The sequence below is a fragment of the Amblyomma americanum genome, chromosome 1 (genome assembly GCF_052857255.1).
Source record: "Amblyomma americanum isolate KBUSLIRL-KWMA chromosome 1, ASM5285725v1, whole genome shotgun sequence".
Classification (NCBI taxonomy): Eukaryota; Metazoa; Arthropoda; class Arachnida; order Ixodida; family Ixodidae; genus Amblyomma; species Amblyomma americanum.
In genome coordinates, this window is record NC_135497.1 from 328,896,493 (window position 1) to 328,921,810 (window position 25,318).

Consider the following 25,318-nt stretch of genomic DNA (forward strand, 5'->3'; position numbering starts at 1 on the left):
AAGATTTCGAAATACAGCCACCTTTTCGAAAATTGCGCCATGGGGCGTGTCTTTCCCCGCTCTGTAACTTTCTAATTTAAGCTGTTCGCTTGCCTCCAGCCGTTAAAGAATTGCTTTTTCTCCGAATAGACTTCAGTCTGTTAGTTAAGAAACAAAATATGCCTCTCGGTGTACTGGTCGATATGCAGGCATAACACTTGTGTAAATACTTCGATGGCAGTCGCGACCACTGACATAGTTGGAAGGAACGCGATGGAAAAACGCTGGTAACCTTTCAGCAACAGAGAATTAAACTATACCTAGATCTGCTGCCAGTTGTTAGCCCTAGTGATGCCTAAAAAAAGAAACACTTTGCTAACAGTTTACTCGCGCCAAACAGTTCAATGCCACGCTCCAATAATGTAACGCCACAATTGTTCCGTAAATCATATATAGGAGGCCAAGATATGAAGGAAAGCTAAACTGCAGTGTCTCTATCGAAAGACGTTAGACTGGCCTTCATTTAACCTCTATATCAGTTATTTATGGCGCAAAGAAGAGGTCGCCACGAATGAAAGTTGTGCCTTTATGAAATGCAATGTGCCGCGCCGGAGCTTAGAGCCCCTAGGGATGCGATGGCTCCACTTCAATTAATCCGCGGACCACACGAACCAAGCGGCTGTTTTCAAAGCGCAATACTGTCCTCCCCCCCTCCCCCCCCCTTTCTAGCCCGAGGCACCGGCTGTCCAGTTCTCTCACGAGCTAGCTAGCCACCATTAATTGGATTAGAGCTAACTAACTGTTTTCGTCAGCACGCGGAACAAGGTGGAATGTGTTCATGGGAAGAAAAGCGCGGAGCTGACGGCGAAAATATTGAGAGGTTCGCAAGGTGCAAAGCTCTTCGTCGCAAACGACGATACCTGCCGCAGGATGTTGGCTCAGAGGGATTACCTCTGACCGCCCGAAGAAAAAGCGTGGCGCCCTGAAAAGGCGGAGGTTTAATTTCCGGAGCCATTGGCGGCCTTTGCCAGCTCTGGGGATAGGCCGAAGCTTAGTTACGGCTCTCAGGACCTTGTCGCCTTAGCCCCTACTGGAGGCGAGAGGCCACGAGCACCCTGTTCGCAAACCGTATCTTCACATGTCGTAAGAGTTTCTCGGTGCAAGGGGACCAGTTATAGGGATAAAAAAATATAATTTTCTCATTCGAGCACAAAGAAATGAACGACTTTCAATTGGTCATGCACGCGTTCTCCGATTCATGTAGTTTTTTTTTTCTTTTTGAGAGGCACAGAATATCCTAGCACGAGTGCGGTTTCGGTTAAATTCCTCTTGCTCATACAAACCTAATACGGAACACTGTTTTTTTTTTGTTCATCACAATTCGTAAGCACCGATGCCTCACTCGGGTGTGTTAAGAACTTCTCTTATGGTCCTCATGCATCCGTCATTACGTTACCTACTGCAGATAAGTCTCGTGATAAACTCTATTATGAAACTCATCAGATATCCTTTTCAGCCTGCGTTCGCGAAAAAAAAAACAGCAGTTAATGGAACTTCCGATCCCACCTCTTTGGTCTGTGCTCACGAAGCCGAGAGGTGAAGGCGTTTCGCTGCAGTGGAACGAAATACATACTGATAAATGCCTCTGTTTGTGATTGAGCTGTGTGATTGTTACTACAACTGTGGACCTCTTCACCTAATCGCGCCCCCTCCTCGCACCCCCCCCCCCCTTACAGCATCCTCTAGTCCAGCCTATTCGTTTCAATTTGCTTCTTCAAGCAAAGAAGATCACAATGTGTATTTTTCTGAGGTTGTGCTCGTGCCCTCAGGTCTTGCTTTGTCCGTCGTTGTTGTGTCAAGAAATATCGTATGATTATGATGCAAATGAAAGGGTCTTGCGTCATAGTGAAGAATTGGCATTGTAATATCAAAGAAAAGAGGGTTCCTTATTTTATTTTGGCACTGAACAGCGCATAAAATAAGCTGGTACGACATCATGCGATGAAATTTTGCTATAATCAGAAAAAGTGGTGTGCATTTACATTGCCCAAATTTAAATGCACACCGTTCTTTTCGAATACCCCTTTTCTATTTCATCATCAGCAGGAGATGACCCAAGATGTAATTGAAGCCTTTTACACTAGGAAAAGCGCCAACCGTTGCGTCAGTCATTCTCCACTGCCCCTGTCCGATAAGGTATTCATATACTTGGGTAGCCGGCTAGCCTCTGCTCCTGATTAGTGACTTTTGGTGCAACCTTTTATGCCACGCGGTTGAACCATTTTACCACACGGTTGGGAAGTGTGCCGTTTACAGAGGTTCCTGGAATGTATACCTTCGTCTTTTCATTAAACCTTCAGTTGCAAGCTTGTGCTCATTTGCACCATTAAGTCGCAGTTAACTGTTGATAAAAGATGACCTCCAACTGACAGGTATTCCCTTGTTTACAACATAGTGATAATGTGACAGCTTCACAGCTCACTCCATGCGCAGGTTACGTTGCAAGGCACCTTGCCCTAAGTATGTCTCCTCTGTCCAAAGAAGGCTATAGTCTTTAGTGCGTACTGCCCCTTTTTCGCCATATCTACATTCTCACGGTAACGCACAACTTCGTCGTGCCCGACGATTTCTTTTTCTTCGTGGGGCGACTGTGGGAGAAACCGTACGTGCATGAGCTCTCGGCATATATGCCAGATCAGGAGTGTGGATTCATTCATATTCTTCCTTAACCATAGTGCCGCATGATGGAAATGTACAGCGCAAATAAAGACGAGGACACAAGGCAGACACATGGAACACACGAGCGGTGTCTGGCAGAATTTTGTTCCGAATGCAGAATGAAAGTGACCGGGCTTTGCAGACTGCGCTTGCGATGAAAGCCACAGTTGCGCTGTACATTTCCATCATGAATCACCAACATACCCAGACTGCCACCATAGTGCCACACCTGCCCGCGTGACGCTTTAGCGCAGTTCGAGCGTGGTTAAAACGGGAATACGCGGGCTGTCAGGGGCTGCAGCGCGTAAGTATTCCAGATAAAAAATTATCTGTCTCGACGATATTACTCCAAGGTACACTTCGCATATCACCGGGCACATTTATCATCTCATTCAAATGCGTGCTTCACATTAGTGATTCTGATCGAGAGGCAGCGTTTAAGTATGCGCCAAAGTCGGGCACGTTCAGAATGCAGCTTTTCGCATCTAAAGGCGCTCTGTTTTGTACAGTTAACTATTCTTGACGCTCGATATAAGCCCTATAGCAATGCCCCGAAGCTCATATAGCGATAAATGGAAGCAACACGCACACAATAGGGCGGCATGTTTCCCTGCTGCCGCTGCGCCAGAAGCGTGTATAGTAATTTCTTTGTGCATCTAAAACACCAGATGTTGCGGACATCGAAAATAATGAAAAAGGGGCCTCGGGTAGGGGAAGAGTTTTGCAACAAGCAAAACACGTAGAACAAGCTCGGGCACGTTTCGAGAACAGCGCTTAAAACAGAATTAAAATAAAAAAAACATACTTCGCAACCCGGTGCGTTCAGGTTCGTGTGATGGAAAGGTTTATTGGATTTGTAAGCTAGCTCCTTCATTGCGCAAGCTTCGTTGTGAGTGCATCTGCACGCGAGTTATTCTCTGGCCCTTTCCTCCATCCTTCCTGCGCACATCTGCATATCGACACTCCTAACGCGCTCCTGTAGACTCCATCGGCGTGCTCCAAGCTGCGCTTTTGTAACACGGTGTGCTGTGCCTTATTTTCAAAAAAAAAATGCACGGCATTTTCGAGCTCTCTGAAGAGAACGCTGGAAAGAGAGAGACGGCCTGGAATTTACGTAACTCATAGTACGACAAATTCAGGCCCGTCGTTCGCTGCGCATGCGGCTCATGGATTTAACTTGCCCATTACATGTGTGAACGACAGGAGATCGCACAGTCGAAAAACACCTTATTCTGTGAACTCCCGCTGGTGGCCTATACCTGCAAACGCAGGTTTCAAGCCTGAAATTGCGATGCATAGACTGAACGAATCATCCCGATCGTCACGCAGAAGAACAGCCAATGCTTTATTCTTGTTGCACCGCTTTTAACAAAGCAATAAGCCACGGGGACTCTCCGAGCGCCTCTGTTTCGTTGAGCGTAATGTGTTTGTGTTGTGTTGGGTTTAATGGCACATAAGCAGCTAAGGCTATCATGCGCCAGGCTCAAGGTATATGAACACGTTTCTGTAGGTGGGAGGAAACATGGTTGTGTAGAGGACTTAAATTGCTATTTCGTTCTGGTAGTAATAAGAGAAAGAAGAAATTTTATAAATGGCTAAAAATAAACGCTTTCAAGAAGGTCAGATAACCTCAGTAGCCATCCTTGGCTGGGCAAGGATCCTGAAGCTCCCAACCATTCAAATAACCACCTCAGCCCTCTTCTCATGGAATCAGAAAATGGCTGAAATGCATCTTATTTTAAAGCAAAGCTGTGAATCAAAGTTTACAGTTTTTGAAGAACATCTGCTTCTTTTAAAAAGCTAAAAACGGAAGATATGTTAACAATGGCATTTTCGCCTAAAAGCAGCGCTGGGTGTAAAGGAATGTATTCATTATAAAACTTCGTAAAGTGCTTATTTCTTAGTTTTTCGAGTTTTGCACAAGAGAATAAAATATGGTTTATTGTTAGTTCTTCTCCACATCTTTCACAACGAGGTTTGTCTTGATTCGTTAGTAAGAAGTTATGTGTAATGTGTGTATGTCCAATGCGGAGACGACATAAAATTACTTCAATAAATCGTTCCTGGTGCCTACAGGTCTTCCATTCACCCAGGACAGGTTTTACAAAGTGCAGCTTGTTGTTAACCTCCCAAGAGGCCTGCCATTTTTCTCTCAATTTATTCTGGACTGACTTGATGCAGTCCTTATGCGGTATGTTTACTGGTTTTATTTTTGCGTTAAGGGCAAGTGCGGCGCTTGCATCAGCCCTCTCATTTCCGCTGATGCCCACGTGACTGGGAACCCAGCAAAACTTTATTGTATGTCCTTGTGAATAAGCTCGTATTACATTATGTATTATGTTTCCTATTAAGGGTTCAGTTGCATTTCTGGGGTTTATTGCTGTAATTACGCTGAGGGAGTCACTGTAGATAACACTGTTCTGTATGTTTTTCTTCAATATTTGTTCTACAGCTAGAGCAATGGCGTAGCATTCTGCTGTAAAGATTGAAGCGCACTGAGGCAGCCTGACTACTTTTTCCCATTTCCCTTGCACTATCGCGCTCCCTACATAGAGTGCTGTCTTAGATCCATCTGTGTAGAAATCTGTGCAATTCTTGTATTTTTCACTTACTCCAAGAAACTCTTGCTGTATATATTCCAGTGGGGTATGTCTTTTTTGAATGTGTGTCAGTGCGAAATCGCATACACCAGGAAACAAGTACCAAGGTGGCAACCTATCGGGTCTCTGGGCAACATCAGGAAGTGCATCTAGTATGTTTATTTCTTGGCATATTTCTTCAAAGCGGAGGAGCAATGGTTTTACAGCTTGAGGTTTGTTGGTGAACAGTGTTCTGGATGGGCATTTTGTAACTATGGTGTAACAAAGATGTTTCGGTAGCGACCTTATTTTCAGTACGTATGCACAGGTAAGCATTGTTCTCCTGTTGGTGAGGGTCGGTTCATTTGTTTCTACGTGAAGGCTATTTATAGGTGATGTTCTGTAAGCACCAGTTTAAAGGCGCAACCCGAGGTTTTGTACTGGATCTAGCTTTTTAAGGTATGATGGCCTCGCAGACCCATACACTATGGATCCATAGTCTAACGAAGAGCGTACTAGAGAGCGATAGATGTGCAATAGGCACCTCCTATCGGATCCCCAACGCTTCCGAGAGAGTACTTTGAGTATATTCAGGGACTGGGTGGCTTTCTTTTTTAGGGTGTTTATATGTGGTAGAAACGTTAGCTTTTTGTCAAAAGTTAAGCCTAAAAATTTGTGTTCTTGTTTTACTGGAAGTGTGGTGTCGTTCAAGTGGAGGGTGGGATCAATCTGCAGTCCTCTCTGCAGCGAGAAAAGAACCGCAACAGTTTTCTGTGGAGAAAACCTAAATCCATTTCTGTCTGCCCAAAGTGCTAATTTGTTTATTGTGAGTTGTAGTTGTCTCTCACAAGTTGCCAGGCTTGAAGATGTGCATGCAATTTGAAGGTCATCAACGTAGACCGAGTACATAATGGACTGTGGAATTATACTGGTTAAAGAATTCATTTTTACTATGAACAATGTAGTACTTAAAATGCATCCCTGAGGAACGCCGTTTTCCTGAGTAAAATTATTTGAGAGGGTTGCGCCGAGACGAACTTGGAAAGAACGGTTGGATAAAAAGTCGCTCAAATATTTCAGCATCCTCCCGCGGATACCAAGCTCTGCCAGGTCGCGAAGAATCCCGAACCTCCAGGTCGTGTCATATGCCTTCTCCATATCGAAAAAAACTGAAAGGCAGTGTTGTCTGTGTATAAAGGCCTCTCGGATTGTGTTTTCCAGGCGGATTAAATGGTCGACTGTGGAACATGTTTTTTTAAAACCACATTGGTGGGCATCAAGAAGCTCTCGGGATTCTAGAATAAACATTAATCTAATATTTATAACACTCTCAAAAGATTTTGCAAGACAGCTTGTAAGGGTTATAGGCCTGTAACTGTTAGGGGAGGTTGGTGGCTTTCCTGGTTTTAGAAATGGAACAATAATGGCTTTTTTCCAAGCAGCTGGTATTTTCCCTACTACCCATATTTTGTTAAAAAATTTTAACAGAACTTCTACAGATTGCTCAGATAGATGGGACAGCATTTCATAATGAATTTCGTCGGGGCCTGGTGCAGTTTGTTTACCTATAGACAGTACTCTCTGTATTTCTTGAAGTGTAATCAAATTATTGTAAGGCTCGTTTGTGCTGCCTGCCGTAGGGAGTCTTTGTTTTTCGGTTGTGTTTTTGTATTTTAAGAATGACTGTGTATAGTGGGAAGAACTAGAAACTATAAAAAAATGTTGCCCCAAAATGTCTGCTTGTTCTTTAATACTTGTCTGAATTCCAGGATCCGTCAGCAGAGGAAGGGTGAATGGGGAAAAGCTGCCATTTATTTTTCTGACCTGCTCCCACAGTTTTTTTGATGTTACCGAGCTGTTTATGGACGACACATAGTTTTGCCAAGACATTTTTTCCGCGTTCCGCCGTATATATCGGGCTTTAGCTTTTGCCTTTTTGAAAGTTATTAGATTTTCGTGAGTAGGATACCTACGAAATACACCCCAGGCCTTATTTTGTTGTTTTTTGGCTTCCCAACATTCTCGCGTCCACCATACCTTGTGGTTCTGGCGCACCACGCCTGTGGAGAGGGGAATAGCTAGCCGTGCAGCATCGATGATACACTTTGTGAGAAATTCATTGATTTCATCTATGCTAAGTGTTTCTGAGTAAATGTCCTCTAATCTGGCCTTTTCTCTAAACAACGCCCAATCAGCTAGATGTAGCTTCCATCGCCGTGGTTTGATCGGGATGACTGCAGGTGAGGATGATAGGCTTTTTTAAAAACTGGTAGGTGATCACTCCCAAACGGGTTGTCTAAAACGTCCCACTTAAAATCACTAAAAACAGAAGGTGAACAAAAAGACAGGTCTAGACTGCTCATTTTCCCAGACGTTGGGGAACAGTATGTGGCCTTTTTCGTATTTAAAAGACATACATTATTCGTCAGGATAAAATCTTCGATTATTTGACCTCTAGCGTCACAGCGTTCGCTTCCCCACAGGGAGGAGTGAGCATTAAAATCCCCAAGTAACAGATATGGCTCCGGAAGTTCTCTGATCAGTTGCTGTAGATCATGGAGTGTTAACATAAAATGTGGAGGAATGTATACGGAACAGATTGTTAGTGTTTTGTAGCTTACGATACTGACTGCAACCGCCTCAAGTTTTGTTTTGAGTTTAATTTCTTGAGCAGGGACACCGCTTTGAACGACTATCGCGACGCCTCCCGATAGCCGATTTGCCTGCTCTCGATCGCGTCTAAAAGTTTTATAATATTTCAGGATATGTACATGTTGTGGACCAAGAGTGGTCTCCTGAAGACATAAAGCTGTGGGTAACATTGACCCTAAAATATGTGTTATATCGCTGTAATTCCGCATAAGTCCTCTACAATTCCAATGAATTAAAAAAGCCATGTTTATGTTTTTGAGAGGAAATGAAAGGGGATTTACTTTAGTAGTGGGCCCGTTATTAGGGGCCTGTCTTTTTTCCGCTCAAAAGAGCTGTTCCGCCTCTGTAGTGGAGGCGGAGTGGCAGTTGTATCCATCGCCTCACGAGAGGCGCTGGAGGACCGCGGGGAAGCCGCGGGTTTGTGGGTTTCAGTCCTCCCCCGGTAGGGGGAAGTCCTGCGGGATGCCGGCGCATGGACCGGCGCTCCCTGCTTTGACACTGGCAGGGCAGCTTTCGCTGACCCTGCCTGGGGCGTGAATGGTCCTGCCATTGGCTCGATGAAAGTGGCCTCGGCAGCGACCGGGGTGCTGTGTGGTGCACCGCCCCTGCGCACCACATCAGCAAAGCTGGATTTTGCTGTGAAGGAGAACTGGTTGGTAACGGCAAATCGCCTTCTTGCTTCTCTAAATGAAATGTTTTCCTTGGTTTTTATCGTGATAATCTCTTTTTCCTTCTTCTAGGACGGACAGGCCCTGGAGTATGCAGCATGTTCTCCTTCGCAGTTAGCGCAGCGCAGGGCTGTGTCACATTCCTCAGAAACGTGATCCTTGGAAGCACATTTTGCGCACGTTTTGCGGCCGCGGCAGCTCTGTGAGCCGTGGCCAAACCTTTGGCAGTTGAAGCATCTTCGTGGGTTTGGAATGTAGTGCTTGACATTTACTTTTAAGTATCCTACATCGATGGTTTCTGGTAATGTACTTGTATTGAATGTTAGAACCAAGTGTTTTGTCTCTATTTCTTTATTGTCTTTCCGGATTTTGATTCTGTACACATCTGTGACATTTTGGTCAGACAGGCCTTCCAGCAATTCTTTCTCGGTTAGGTGTATGAAGTCGTTTTCAGAGATGACACCACGGACTGAGTTTAGGGATCGGTGCGCTGTTATGGAAACTGGGATTTCTCCGATGGAGGCAATGTTTGCGATTTTCGAGTTCTGGGTGTTGTCAAGGAGTTCTAACAATAAGTCTCCGCTGGCCATTTTAGAAACCTTGTAGCCAGGGCCCAGGGTATCTGTTAGGCATTTAGACACAAGGAACGGAGAAATTATTCTTGCTTGTTTTTCATTACTTTCGCTGTGGATTACATAGAACTTGGTGAATATCAATGTCGGTTTATTTTTTGAAAAAAAGTCTGCTGCTTCGTTCCGCCCTCTCTTGAGAGAGCGATCGGGTTTTGAAAGGGGGGGAGCCATAAAAAATGAAGTTTTTCAGTCATGGTGCCAGCCACCCACCATGGAGTCCAACAAGGGGACGGCACAGGAACTTGAACGCAAGTCCTGCCCACGCCAGCTGTACACCTCAACTATAACCAAATCCGACACAACTCAGGGTGGTTGGCCACACAAGGTTAACCCTCGCCGCCTATGAAAAGTGAAAAATCTAAGAAGTGAGTAGGAGATAGGAGAGTTGTGAGAAAGAGATAGGAAAGTGAAAGACAGAGTGGAGGATAGGAAAAGGCGACTGCCGATTTCCCCCGGTCGGGTCAGGCCGGAGGTGCCGTCTACGTGAAGCTGGGGCCAAAGTGGTGTGTTGCTTCCACCGAGGGGCCTTAAAGGTCCAAACGCTCGGCATCGGCTCAACCACCAGGATCCCCTTTTCCCCGGACACGGCGATGCCACGCACGGCGAAGCGTGGGTGCTCGGGTCCGTGGTGATGCACAGTTCACCACCATCCCCTTGCGGGGATGTCCCTGCGGATGCTCGGGAACCCGCGGTGTCGCCAATCACCGTCGCGACGCCTGCAAGCTGCAGGCGCCCCCCTGCGGGGACGTTGAGCGTAATGGAAAGCCTGTGTATTGCCAATAAAGTTCGTTAAAAACCGGTTGCAAAATGTTCGTAATAATTCCACCTCTCCCGCCGCTCACAAGTTAGCGAGTTTTGCTGCCCCAATATGAGTAAGGGCAATATTAATTGTCGCAACGTGTGTTGCCGGCATGTCCTGTCCGCAATGCATGAAGGTGAAACTCCGGTGAAACTCCGTTTTGGCTCCGTTTACGCTGCTGGATCATCGGCATCCAGATGGCGCCAGCTCGACGCAATACTCCCAGCGATGTGACCTAATGAAGAACCCCTGAGTCGTAACGCTTGTGTTGCGAAATTTCGGCGGACGTCAGGCAACCTCAGCGGCCGTAATTAATCTGAAGTCTTCCCCTGCGGCTCTCCTCATAGCTCCAGTTGCAGTTTTAGCAGACAATAACAGTCAGTTATTAAACGCCCCCGGAACACCGCTGGAACGCTTGCAGTGATCATCACCAGCGAACGCAGTGCGCTGTCTTGAACTTTCAGAAGCAGCGTTGCAGTGCTACAAAACCCGTAGAAGCTAAAAACTGACCAGATCCTCGATACTTTCAGTGCTTACCTTCTGGCATGCCATCGAGACGTTCTCAAAGGCTTCGTAACATCCAAACTGGAAAACGGGCACGATAAATTTTCCAACGCCCAGCGAATTTGAACTTGGCAGTGAAAAAGAGAAAATAAGCACGCAAAGCAAAGAAGACGATGAATGCTATTACTGATTGGTGTGACTTGTAGAAAATGGACCTTAATACATCCAAATGTAAAGCCTTACGTGTCTCTCGAAATTCCTGCAGTCCTAGTGTCTATTACCTAAATAAAAGTGCGCTCGAATCCGTCACTTCCTATCGTTATCTCGGCATTGAAATCTCTTCTGATCTTACTTGGTCCCTTCACATTAACACCATAATTAACAATGCTAATCGCATGCTTGGTTATTTTCGCCGTAATTTTTCTTCTGCCCCCAGCTCACTTAAAGTTCTCCTGTACAAAACACTAATCCGTAGCAAACTAGAATAAGCTGCATCCATTTGGGACCCTAGCTGTGCTAACCTAACCTATGCCCTGGAGCATGTCCAGAATAACTCCGTTCATTTCATTCTGCATAACTACCATCGTATGCTAGCATATCATCAATGAAACGCATGTTAAACCTTCCTTAATTAGCTTCTCGTCGGAAATTTTCTCGAATTTGCTTATTCCATAAAATTTTTCATATTTTCCCCAAGATTCGTAGCGCACTCATCCCTTCGCCTTCGTACATCTCATCTCGTCTGGACCACTCACACAAGGTTGGAATTGCTCCACTCAGGACGAAAACATGCAGTAACTCCTTCATTCCTCGAACACCCAGGGACTGAAACCACCTTCCCGGACCAATTTCCAGCATTGTAGACATTACTCATTTTAGAACCGCATTAGCCACCATTGTATATGTCGATCATTAATTTTTCTGCTTCGTGTTATCTTTTCTGTATTGTATCTCATTCAACCACTCCCCTCTGTTATGCCCCAGGCCTTAAGTATAAAATAAAAATAAAAATAAATAAATAAATGAGAGAGAGAAAGAAGATGGAAGTAATATGGTCGTTAACGAAGCGTTTACACTAGTAGAACAAATTGAGCCTTGTGTTTTTTTTTTAAGCATATGGGTCAAATGGCTGCATTGGTTAGCGCACCGCCCCACCAGATCCTGCCACCAGAAAGAAGCTGCGCACGGAACGAAAATTACAGAACGAAATTTAACACAATGAGTATAGAATAGAATTCATAATAGCTGGTGGTTTCAAATATTTTCTGTTGCCGGTTTTTTGAGAGCGGCGTCCTGCAATTTTAGGCGTTTTAGTATAGCGGCTGTTCCGGGGTAACTTAATGCATAGCTCTCACCACGCAGGCTTTATTTTTCCTACTTAATTTTTATGACTGTTGTTTGCTGGGTCCTCTAATTTAATGGGAATTAAGTGAGAACTGTCCATCACTCTAAATTACAAAGGTGCACTTTTTGCTCTGTGGTTCGCCAACGATTATTAGAGCACAACATCAACTTATACCGGCTCACTTTTAACGCCGTCGTGCAATTCTTAGTGTATCAATTAAAACAAACTGCACAGGTTGAAAGGCCACTTAATGCGTAGCTTCGGACGAAGAGACTTTATTTTCTATTTTCTTTTTACTTGCACAAAGTATTTTGTTGCAATCTTCTAATTTATCAGGAATACAGAAGTGTATATTGCATATTCCTTTCACTCAAAACAGAACATCTTTTACAATTTACAACAGCTCCAAATTCTGAAAGTCTAAAGCCTGTTTTTTTTTTTGTCTACCTAAACAAAAAATAAAACGAGGAACAAGGAAGGAAAGGAGGGAAAAGAATGAGAGTAAAAAAGTGAAAAGAAGAAAAAGTTCAGCTTTTCCTTTGAAAACACGGAGCGCAAATTGGCGAGTATACCAAAATCAACACTGGAGGTTTTAACAATATAGGTTAATGATAAGTCGTGCTCACAAAGACCACGGGAGTTAATTGAAGAACAGCAGCGATAACATCGATAGCGCATTACTTTATTAGCGCGTAAGCAATATAATTGCCATTAGGTGAAAAGGCCGGCATGTGTCTCTGCGTGGCCGCGAAGTGAAGCCTGCGGCACCTGCAGCGGCGAAAAGGAAAATCTGCATCCGTGGAGGCGGAGAGGCCGGCGCAGCGACGCCCCCGAGCGAGCGGCGAGTGCGGAGAGATGGGAAGCGGAGGCGAAAGAGGGGGCGTCATCGGCTGATATGGCTTATCTAGCGCGGAGTGCCAAGGCGAAACGCCTATAATGCAACAAATGTAAAAGCATAAAAAAATTGCTAGTGCGGCCTTGAGGTCAGCCTAAATAAAGCCAAGTGTAAATGCAGCAAATGTGAAAATCATGATAACATTACCGAGCCATAAAAGTCGACAAAAGAGATCGAAATTAATTAGCAGAACTTTCAGGCTGTTGCGGTAAATGGGAAAACCATCAAATAGAACAGCATCATCCTGAAAGTGCATTGTGCGTACGCAGTTCATCACAAAAGACTACCTGAGCGTCTGTCTACTTTTTGTTTCCGAGCCGTGAGGCTGCACACATGCAAATTTTGCCGCTCGAAAGTTTTCCTAAAGCAAATGTATGTAGAACATAAGATAACTCAATGGGATTTAGGAAGAAAATGGAGCTTTTGAAACAACAAAAACTATAACACACGGCATATTGTGTTATGCACTTCTGTTATAGACCTCACTATTGAGCGTAATGTTTAAAAGGAACACAAGGCCAACTTGAAGGTGGCCTGTGTCGATAGAATACTGCAGACGAAAAACAAAAGAGACCGCTCTCATCAAAAGCTAGACTTTCATAAGCTAGAAAAGACAAAAAAAGTGGCAAGGTTTTAATGTAGTTAAACCAAGTAGACATGCGAAAGCATGTGTTTACCCTAGTATCGAAACGATTTGAGCAAGAATCTCAGCAGCTGCGCCACCACCGGATCGGCGCATGGGTCAGCAATAGCGTCTTCGGAGTCTCGTAGTGTGCGAAGCCAGTGCACGGCGCGAAGGAGGCCCGAAAGGCGCACGCGGAGTCTTCATCCGGTAGCGCCATCTGCCAGCACTGCCAGTAACCAGCTCCGGTCGCGCGGGTCGCCCTCAAGCTTGATTTTTTTGCTGGGGTTCGACTCCGCTAAGGAGTGCTTTCTCACTAAAACCGAACTCCACGTGTCGCCACCACCGGCCAATTTCGCAAGTAAACTGCTTGCGTGCACACTGAATTGTGTGCGGATCCCAGAGGGTATATGCTACTCCCCCACTCACTTCAAAACGGCGGCAGCCCGTCCTTCGAAGTGTGGATGGACGTCGCGAGTTTGAATCAGGCGGCTAGAAAATTGTTAAATGAAATTTTCTCAGTCATAAACAGCCTTTATGCTGCCGGACAGATGTTAGCACACCCAGAAAGAGCCAAAAAAGCAATTTTTATTGATGACAATAATTGGATGGCGATGTCCTTAGTGTCCCGTTAAGCAGTTTCCAAAGGAGAATATACTACTGTGACTAAGAGTGGGTATATACTGGTTAAAAAGAACAAGCGACGCCCAGGCCCTCGAGTACAGAAAACATGCGTGGATATAACAAAAATTCACCCAGGCCGCAAGTACAAATATGTCAAATCATCATAATAACTACGACAGCCTCACTTCTTTTGTTTTGTAATGTGCCAAGGCAAAACAAATGTTTCAGATACACGAAAAGTTTCTGCAAAGGCAATCTACGACAGCATCTCAAGCTGAAGAAGAAGGAAATGATTCCAAAAGCAACCGAGAGCAGTATTTAACGAATACCATCCCCCTCGCCAACTCCTGGTAGCTTAAGATGCTGTTTTTTTTTTTTTGCTGCAGTGATTACACTAGCAGAACCGATAATAAGCCCTTGCAGGAAAGCTATGAATGGACCGAACTCGCCAGACTCTACATCATTAAGATAGCACTGAACCAAGTAAAAATATTCGCTTCATTTGTGACATGGCTCATTAAATACGCATAAGGAAGAACCTTAGCTTTGCTGACCTTCAATCCGTACTAAGCAGTATTAATCTCCGAGAAGGACTACGGTGAGCTGAACATCTTGCTCGCTGTTCCTTTTCTACTGGCCACCGAAAGAGTCGTTCGCCCACTTCCCGGATCATTTGCTGCATTGCCTCTGTGTTGTGCATGGACTAGACTTCTGGCCGCTAACAAGGCTAAGCTGGGAGCTTAGCATCAGTGCGTGGGAACGCGCAAAAACATATATGATATTACCTTGGTTGTCAGAACCTGGCAGTGGGCACAAAACACTCGTTCGTTTATCAGTATTTGTGTATCAGTATTTGTGTTTATCAGTATTTGTGTGACAAGCACAAGAGTGCTTGTCACACAAGAACACGCCGTGCTTGTGACAAGCACAAGCACGATGTGTCGAAAACACTCTGCAACCAGCGCGCAGTTGCGTCCTGCGGACTCCAACCCTGCGCGGCCTGCTGAGGATATGGGTCCAGCTGCTCTCAGTCAAAATCCCCGCATTGTGTACGGCTGTTTCTGCTCCCTATCTGCAGATAAAAAAGTACGCCGCCTTTTATCTGAACGAAGCAAACCATGCAGCGGTGGTCGAGCCGAATATCAAATATCGACCTCACTGTTTCAAAGTTAGCGACTGAGTGATGACTAGACCGCAGCCACGCGCTCAGAGAAACAAATTCTTATGGCGGAGAGATGACGTGTTTCGAATGACGAAGAAGATCCACGTGCTGCTTCACAAAGAGAGAAGACGACAGTGGCGGTTAGTTGTGGAGGAAACGAACAGAGCGCAAGGGGTCTCTCGTGCAATTTGTTGCCATTTCTAAGTTATGTCTACTGCCGGCTACGGACCAAGGAGGATTTACATGACGTCATTTGCTTTTTCTCCGTTTTCGCTAATAAATCGCATCAATTATCTCCATTAGCCTCTCGCGAGCGGAAATACGCCACACTGACGGACAGGTAACGATGTGTGCACGCCAGGTCCGAGTAAAAACTGAAATATTTTGCGGTTCGCTGACGACAGAGCGCGGCACGGTAAACTGGAGGCATCTAGTATGCATCCCAAACGCTTTCCACTGCCGGCTGCCAGCCTGCATAATCACCACGTTCCGTGGTTGCCAAGATACTCAACACGGCGGGGCAGTATACGCACCGCATTCGCACTCTCCCTGCAGCGAAAACAGATCTTTCTCCAAGCGATTCCCGTAGGCGCTTCATTTATGCATACTGAGCGCCTCTGTAGCACCGATATATGCAGTTAACTCTCGGCAGTAAGGAGGCTTTACATTGTTCAGAAGACATATTGCGTTATTTATATGACATGTCCAGTTATGCCGCCTTGGGTCACAGTCCTGTCACCGGTAAATAATGTATTGCAGCACTATAAGGTCACGTAGGAATGACTAGTTACTGCGGAACAGAGATCCTATAAGCCTTCGCAAGACAGCAGCTTATTATTAGAGATATTGGTGCCGGGTAAACCGAGCGTAGTCATCACCCCAACTCTTGAACTAAGCACGAAAACTCATCTAAATGAGATACACAGGTTAAACCGGAGACAAGAACTCTATTATCCCGAGTTATCATGGTATGATTACGCATAGAAGCGTCAAATCGAACGTGTTTTGAATTATTCTAAATTTTTGCTGAAGTATTCGATTCAGTTCTGAAAGAAACATAGTATCCCGGGTTTTCTGGCCACACACACGAACGAAAGCAGAAGACCGGATGTGCACTATACTGCGAACTGACTTAGATCTTGGCCGGAGCACTGCATATATAAAGAACCCAGCGCATGCGCGCTGAATTCAAAGCAAGAGATTATAAAAGAAAATGCAATTAAGTTCTGAAGGTCGAAGAAGACGCGTCACCTATGCAGGTCATGACTTTTTGCTTAATTTAATAAGCGTCCGAAAGGCGAGTTCATTTCATTTCCCTCTAATGAGATCTTTGGAAGAGAACTGCTCGATTTTGATTCTTTGTTTTGAAGCCATTGCGCACGTGTCCACTTCTCCACATATGCAGTTCTTAGACCGATAAATAAATTAGCTGGTGGAGACGTCCGTTCCTCCTTTTCCTTTTTTTTGTTCCTGTGTCCAGAGAATTCGCGTTAGTGTCGTTTCTTTGGTTGTGCGGCACGTTCATTAGATATAATTGGCGGGTCACGCTTTCGCTTTCTCGCCTATATATGGATGAGCAATAAATTTATCCCGTTTTCACGATTGATCAGCGAGTCCTCGTGATTAATCAGATGGAACGCTATGGTAAATAACGATGAAGTGTCTCGGATCGAAAGCACTCATCCGTATGATTGTAGAGATGCGAATTAAGTTTACAGTGCGACATGCGTGTAGAACACATAAAACGCAAAAGAAAGACGGTATTCGTGACAAAAGCAACATCATTTTTAATACTTGTTCTCGAGCATTTTACCAACGAACGCTGCAAACAGAAAAAAAAGATAAAGTTCCCATTTGGTGTGGCTGTAGAGCAACGCTTTGACAAAGCTCTTGATGTTTCAAGCCATCTCGACTCAGCGCGCGCAACGTGTGTTCCCCAGCTTATTTCTTATGTCCGCTACACCAGAGGTGTCTATAATAACGTCAAGAATCGCGAAAATGGACAAAATGATGAAAGGAAATGATTCCCAGCTCAAGAAAGTGCCCAAGTAACAAAACAAATGCATTGTATTCACTTAGAGATAAATAAAATGCATTGTAAGGTTTCTGGCGACAGCCCGTCTGGTTCAGCTGCGTAGTCGGCCCGGGACGCCTGCAGCCGGGGTCACTGCACGGCGATAGGCATCTTGGTTCCCACGGCCGGTCCCCGCTTGGTTTATTGGATTCGAGACAGAGGACTCTGCTGCCGTTTGTAAACAACATTGTTCCCGGAAGATCGACCGTGCGGTACGGAGGCAGTTAGCGACCGCCAAAACCGAGCAGGGGTGGCGCACCCCTTCAACTGTGCCTGCTCGCCGGCGCCTCGCCCATTCGGACTTTCCGGAAGACGTGTTCGGCTTGACAGCGTGAGAACTGTCGTTCGGACGCGAAGACAACGCTCTCTCTGGTGGGGGAGATGGTCCAACGGCAGCCTCTCTCTCCGGCGAGGCATGTGACGGGGGCGTGTTCCTATGTGATGTGTGTGCATACGACCGCGCAAGTTAGGCCACGCCCAACCTGGCGAGGACCTCCTCGAACCTGAGGAATCCTAGGGACCGGACCCTTTTAAAACCGGACGACGAGCGCCATGAGAAGAGGAATCCTCGATCATCCTCAGATCTTCTCAGATCCTCCGACCTTCCCCTATCATTCTCCAATGGGTTCCTAAATCTTGTAAATAATGTAAAATAAACCCCCTGTACAGTTTCCTTCATAACCAAGTCCGACAACGTCATTCGGAGAAGGGACCAGCGGCGATGAAAGAGTCAGCTCACTCAAGGACCCCTCATCTCCAACAGCATCAAAGACGACAAAAGATCTTAAGCAGCTTACCAAAATCTGGCTGAGACAAGCTGGACGTCTTTGGATTATATTACGCAAATAATCTTAATGATAAAGCACGCACGACCCTGTCAAGATGCTTCTCCGCTACGTAAGTCCTCCCAAAACGAGTTAGCTATTCGTGCCGTTGGGGTATTCAACCAGGACAAACGTCCCAGAACTATTCGAATACCGACCATATCACCTGCAGCCCGGTATTGAGGAGAGTTTTAGCATAGCGGCGATGTATTAGCGCGGTATGGAGGAAGGTTGGCTGTGTACTTGCCACTGGGTGTTCACAGCAGGCATGCGTTATTCCGGCATACGTCAACGATAATACATCTCCATTTTGACAAAACTCTCTATAGCAATTCAGTCGGCATTTTCAACGGACACCTTACCACGCCACGTGAGAGACATCTTGATCCAGATATGAGTTTTCTCACTTAGAAAAACGCATGTTTAATTGGCGTAAGATTCTGATTAGATAAGTCGCATGTTCGGAATTTTTCTTCCCGCCCGGGTGCAAACGCTGAACAATGCCAAAGGCGAGAAAAACTTATGCTATTGTCTACTCAGGGACAACGTCCAAGCCCTGTGACAGACGATGCGCCATGGCACTTAAAGAGCAACGCCGGCTACCACACTCTTTTGCACACGGCAGTTGCTCTAGGGTTAACGTTGTCGTCACGCCAAAACGCCCGTAGTAACGTGACCAGTGACAGCGCTGCCACGTCATCAGATGCATACTCCACGGCGTGACTGCTGCGACTAGCGCGTCAGGGATTCTTCGGTGATTAGCCGTGGTCGACGTACCGAACGACCGCCACCACTGTCACTCCTTTTCCGCTGGCACTTAAACTACATTGGAGATCTTCACGCCGCTATACAAGCAGCTTTTTAAACATTATTATGCCCATGGCTGTGTAGTGTTACAGCCGCGAAGTAACGCATCGATGTGTTCATGAAATTGATGTGCATTTTATACATCACGTGATGCGTCATATCTAGATAGCTTTAAAAAAAATGCAGGCTTTGCATCCGTCGAATCTATCGAATTTTTATTCCATCGAAATGCGGCTGCTGCGGCAGCAATAGAATCAAAGGCTTCGCGCTCGCTATAAACACTCTAGTGGGTCGAAGAGCCAGTGCAGTAAAACCTCACGCATGTCCTTTGATCTCTCAATGTTGCCCAAAGCCTGTCTGGACGCGAAAACATTTTACGTCGAACGCAGACGATGGCCAGCATCGACGATAAATATCGAACTAAACGGATTGACTGGGGCCCATACACTGCTCTGGCAAACATTTGTGTGGTTTCCGTTCGAAAAACGACGCTGTCCAACCGAAAGCGTTTGTCGGATACTAAACACTTTCGGTTAGGTTTAGCACATACATTCTAAGAGAAAAGTGACAGGTCGATTGCTCAGGTCTTGTTCGAAAGAGCACGTTACTGACAAGAAAGTACGAGGACAACTACATGCTAAAGAGAAAACCGAGCTGGTGATGAGACATGCTTTCAGCCCTGCGAGATAAACTGAAGCGTTCACGTGAAAAAAATACTATGTCGTTACGCTCAGTGCAAAGCTGAGAGTGACAACCCCAGTGCATACGGTTCCTAAAATTTGGGCAGTTGACACGATAGCCTCAAAACTATGTTATCATTGTCATGAGCCAATTCAAGTTCACTGCAGGCCAAAGGCCCCCTTGATAAAGATGACAGACGCAGGCATACTAAAGTGCAGCTTCTTAGGACCCATCTGCTCCTACTAGCCTAGACCGCGTCATAACCAAAACAACATTACGACGTGGTGGCTGCGGTCGGTAATTATTACAGACGACAGCCGGTAATGGGAGGAAGGAAGGGGGGGGGGGGTTGAAGGCGAGCACTGAAGCACGTGGACCTGTTCAGAGGTTGTGCCCCTAACGCTAAAAGACTGCAGACTGACCACCGTTTGCCGGCTTCCTTTTACCAGCGGCGGAGAAAGCGCATCTTTCAAAAAATGAAAAGATGCAAACGACGGAAATGCGGTGCCCTAGGCCGAAGATATGCCTCATGGCGCTTGCTCCTTGAACGGAGTGTGCATGCCCCTGCACATTAAGCAAGGGGAAAGGAAAGTCTTATTTCTCAGAAAAAGCGGTTCTCATTCATCGAGGCGGACTCTGCTTGATTAAGTAATACCCGTAATGATGTCGAAGCGCTATCAGGGTGTAATAGCAGGAAGCCTAACGCAGACGACGGTGAAGCAAGGCACCGCGTGCTCGCCGGGTTTCTCAAGCGCAATCGCCAGACGCTCACAGCGATGGTGTGTATACTTCTCGGGCCGACAGCACCAAGGAGCCAGAGCTCCTATGCCTGTTTCACATGAAAGCGAAAACGCTAGCAATTCCTGCCGCCGCGGCTCCAGCGACTCAGTCGCTTGCACGTGAAAGAGCCTTTATTCTGCAAATTCTCGTTCGCGAAGCAAACGTACGGTGGTTGTCGGCTGAGTATTTCCCTCCGCGTCTGATGCGTCAATGAGGACATTGACGCAAAATGGTACGGAATCGATTTACAAGAAAAAGAAAAAAAAGTAAAGGCATGAAAAATATCACCGTGAAGAACACTGCTCAAAAAGTCGCCAGCCCACGCGACCGCAGCTTTTAACGACCCTATGAACCGCTTCTTCTCCGTGTTTGATAATGCCCCGAGGGTTCGGCGCCCTCGCGTGACAGTGAAACAATGCGGTGGCTGGCTCCGGCCCCCGGCGCTGACGCGCTGTTCGGCTGGGTGAGAGGCAGGAAGCAATACCGGATGGGGCCACGTCCGGGAGAAGAACGGGGCATAATGAAAGCGGGGAAGACGCCTCTGACCACGGGCTCGACAAAATGGGTGGAAGCTTTCAACGAGCGCAGAAATTGATAGGCGGTGGAGCGAGGGCAGATGGGAAGAGGGGGAAGTACCCTCACAGAAGCGTTGTCAAAAAGATGAGAGTAACATCAAGAAAACGGAAAGAATCGCCGTGTACCGAGCTTTGCTTTCAAAGAACACTCCATGCGTCGTCTCCGGTTGTAGTCTTCGCGTTGCTTAAGCCTGAATTCCTGTTTTTCTCTTTGACTTTTGCGTAGGTTCCTCGCAACGATTCGCTTTCTCTTCTCTTCTCTTTCTGTTCTCTCCTCCTTTCTTCTCGCTCTCTTGCGTCAGTCTTGGCAGCTTCTGTCCTACGTTGAACTCGCATGTAGCTTCGATAGGTGGCACTGACGTCTCTCTTGTTCATACTTTAAGCTAAAAAGCTGCCAACTATATTATTCTTTACTCAGAAATGAAAATGGTGCTTTCTTAGTTTATCTTCTTTTTCACGATTTAAGGAGGTCCATATCTGCGCGTGGAAAACCTGCTCCTGCGGCTTTCAACCGTAAAAAAAAAATCTGTCAATGAGGAGCAAGAAACTCGCAAAGCTTTTGCTGGAGGTGTCCAGTGTACCAGAAGTCGCGATACTAAAAGTTGTGCATTCAGCGTCCGTTCTGTTTAGCAGTGTAATTCTGCGCATCCCTGCCACAGAAGCCTCCACGCTAGCACGCTTCCCTCGAATACTGGCCCATTTCCCGAAGTCAGCGCCCAGAACAAGCGTTAGCACTGAGCGCCGTGACCAGCGTAGCGTGCGCTCGGTCACGCTGCTCGTTGTGCGTACTTTGGTGCCACAAGTACACCACCCTCAATAACATTTGGTCCTTATTATGTCCGCGTATCACCCGCACATGCAGCAACGTTTTCCTGCCGACAACACTGGAGGAAATGAAACACACCTGAGCGCTCCATCAATTTGTAGCACTTCCAATTTGTGCTAGCGTGATGTGACGATCGGCACACCTGCTTAATGATTATCTGTTTGCAACTTTTTCGCCGACGTCGTATAATTTCGTCTTTCCGATGAGGCACAAAGTACAGGACGGTTCTACTGAAGCGGCGCCCAGGACAGCTGCACCCAATTTTTGTTCTCTACAAAAATAAATCGCGTGGGTCCTTAATGACTGTATTGATGTTTGTGCGGCAAAAAAGACGCATTTCTAGGGAAGGAAATTGGATGTCAGAGTTTTTCCGCCACTCGGTTCAAACTATTCACGTCTACAACGAAAACGACTCTGTGATCTCCGCAGGGGGGATGTAGGCAACCCTCTGGGATCTGCGCGTAAAAAAGCTGTGTCGACGAGCCGCAGTTTACTTGTGGAATCGGCCGGCGGTGGCGATATCTTTATTCTATTTTTTGGCCTCTTCAGCCTTATACCGAGTTCAGCTAAAGTGCGATCTTTGTCGCTAGAACACGGCAATATATCGCTACAGCCAACTTCAGCTTGTCCTTACAGTGTCCCTTTGTAGCTGCTAGCACTCATAAACTTGATTCTATCCTACGGAATCACCTGCACTTGTTGCCACTGCACCGTTTTATCTGTGCATAGCTGTGCATCGTCTCCTCACTTAGGGTGCTTCCCTGCGACGTCGCACACTGAATTCTCGAGATTCAATAATGGATTACCACTGAGATATTCTGTGAAGCCTGCTGTGTATGAGAATTTTCCTGAACAATTCGGAAAACTTTCTTCCCGATTTTGTTTTCAGCTGGTTAACACGATGGGAAATACCGCTCAGCTTTCAACTGAAGCTCTCCTTCAGCTCACGAATAAAATAAATCCCTCATTGCTGGTTCTGTTTACACAAGATCCCGTGAAAGCGTTCCTAGGGAGATTTTCTTGAACATCGTGCCAGCAACCTTCGCTTTGATGTCACTACTATACGAAACAGAAAGGAAAAAAAAGCAACGCTCAGACTTATTCCTATCCTTATCCGTCGGGTGGCGCTGATAGCCGCAACGCCCTGCCCCTCATACGCGAAGAGTGCTTCCGATCCTGCACCACCCGGGTATAAAAGTTGCTAAAAGCGCTAATGTCGCGTTAGGTATTTTCTTCCTCTGTCCAGTTGTTTTTGCGCTACCTCTGTTGAAGTATGACCCAACGGAGACAGTGGTTTTTAACGATCGTCATATTATATAAACAATAAAATAAATGTGTATGTCGACATGTTAGGTGTCATCTTACAGACACGTGTGTGGTGAAGATCATCATGTGTGTTTTGCCGCTGCTGTTCAATGTGTATAATATGATTCTTTATAATCGCGTTTCGGTTCGCTTCGCATAATAGCGTTATTTATGTAATGTTCGCTATGCTATGAACGAGTTATTCGTTTAATTCTTTTTTACTCGTTTTTGTGCTTTCATGAAATGTGAAATCATTTTTTGTATTCGTGCGTGAAATCTTTCGCCCAACTCATTCATAGTTTTGTCAACAGATCCGAAACTAGCCTTCGGCTATGGATACGTTGCACTTTGTATATTGCAAGATTTTAGAAACCAATGATAATAAATTGAATTGAAATGAACTGAATTGAACTATGCCAGTTCTGTACCTTGGCGAACTTCGCAGCCCGATCCACGTTCTATTTACGAGTGAGGCCCACCTACTTAGCATTCCTTTCGGCGAACAAGTGCGCGCTGGAATTTTCGGTTTCGGAAAGTGACGATCATGAAGGCATTGTTCGTCTCCAAAGAGGGCCCCCTGTACATGCAGTGCTGTAAATGAAGGGCAATGACCACACAAAAGAGATTAACGTCATGCTCGAAGGCTGCAGGCCATCAGCTACAGGTGGAAACAGGTACCCAAGGGCACGTGCGCGAGACAAAATTCAGGGAGCTCTCACAGAATAGAAGAACGCGCATACAAACAGAGATAGCTTTGAAGGGGGACAGCTTCGATACAGGTGAAACAGGCGCACCTGCTCATACAGTGTGCGCGCTGGCGGAATACAAAAAGGCGCCAATTAAATAGATGACAGGTGTTTTTTTTCTTTCATTCTTTCCAAGGTTCACAACACAAGGGCGCGCCATTAACGGCGCAGAGATTAGAAGAGTGGATAATAGTAAAAGCGACGCCCTTAACAGCCGGGCACTGATCTTGTGGTGGAGCAGCACAGCATCGCCACGCAGGTGTAGCTGCGCTGAATTATTCTTAGAAGGAAGGGCTGTGCATTCAACATGCGTCTAATATAGCTGTCATGTAGTGGCGAATAATAATTAAAATTTAGGGGAAGTAATCGTAAATGTTGATCGCCATATTTCATGGTGAGCATATTTTTCAATTCCACAGAGCGTTTCTGCGCGCTGTAGAGAGAGTGCCGCACACTGAACTCTGGAGCCCGTTTCATGCCTGTCGAAATTAGCAGCGGTCGTCAAAAAGCAAGCGCGCACAAAATTTTAAGACCGACTGGAGAGTCAACTGCATGACAGCGCGGCGTATATGATTTTGCGCACTTCTTTGGGGGTCATGGTATGATCTTGTCGAGATCGAAGTATATTACATCCCTTCAGTGGGTCTACAGGAACACTCATAGAACTTATATGGTATATTAAGACACCCAGTCGCTAGGTTGCGTTGTCATAACTATTGGAGTCAGATATCACAGATACACAAACTCCAGAGAAGAGAGAATCCCGGTCGAGACTTGGTTTGCTCTTTTTTCCTCGGTCTGCCCCAACCTTTTTCATGAAACGCGTGTGCTACCGGGCCGGATTTAAATGTGCGAATACTCGCATAATACATCGCGTGCGCAGCGCGGCACTGATACGTAACGCACCGAGGGACATGCACTTCATTGTACCGTCATACTAGCTCAGTATGCCTGAGCGTAAAAAGCGTAAAAAGGCGGAAGATTCTACTTTTAACCGCACCCTGTAATTTTCACGGGTGCTGCTCACTTTGATCCCGGCCTGGGAGTACACGTGTGTCGAAATGGCTACTTCTCATATTGTCTCAAACATCACGGAGTGTCAAGAAAACAAAATTAAAACGGTTTATGGGGTCTAATGTCCCAAAGCGACTCAGGCTATGAGGGACGCCGTAGTGGAAGGCTCCGGATTAATTTCGACCACCTGGGGTTCCTTAACGTGCACTGACATCGCACAGAACACAGGCCTCATTAATTTTGCCTTCACTAAAATTCTACCACCGCAACCGGGATCGAACCCGTGTCTTTGGGGTCAGCAGCCGAGTGCCATAACCACTGAGCCACCGTGGCGCCCAGAATTCGAATGAATTTTATTATTGCTGTATTTTAATGTGAATAAACAACCTTTAAGAAACGCAGTTATTTGTCTCTTTTTTTTTAGCTGCCGCACTTCGTTGCATTAGTCGTGCATATTCAACCATTTCACTTACAAGACTGTCAAATACAGGAATACGCCGGTACGTA

At 46.0% G+C, this 25,318-nt stretch overlaps 1 protein-coding gene and 1 pseudogene across 1 annotated transcript in view; both read right to left on the reverse strand.

Moving 5' to 3' along the window:
- SLO2 (slowpoke 2) overlaps window positions 1-25,318 on the reverse strand; it is a 604,504-nt gene that overhangs the window by 423,835 nt on the left and 155,351 nt on the right. The window lies entirely within an intron of this gene.
- LOC144116466 (uncharacterized) overlaps window positions 1-25,318 on the reverse strand; it is a 31,680-nt pseudogene that overhangs the window by 2,437 nt on the left and 3,925 nt on the right.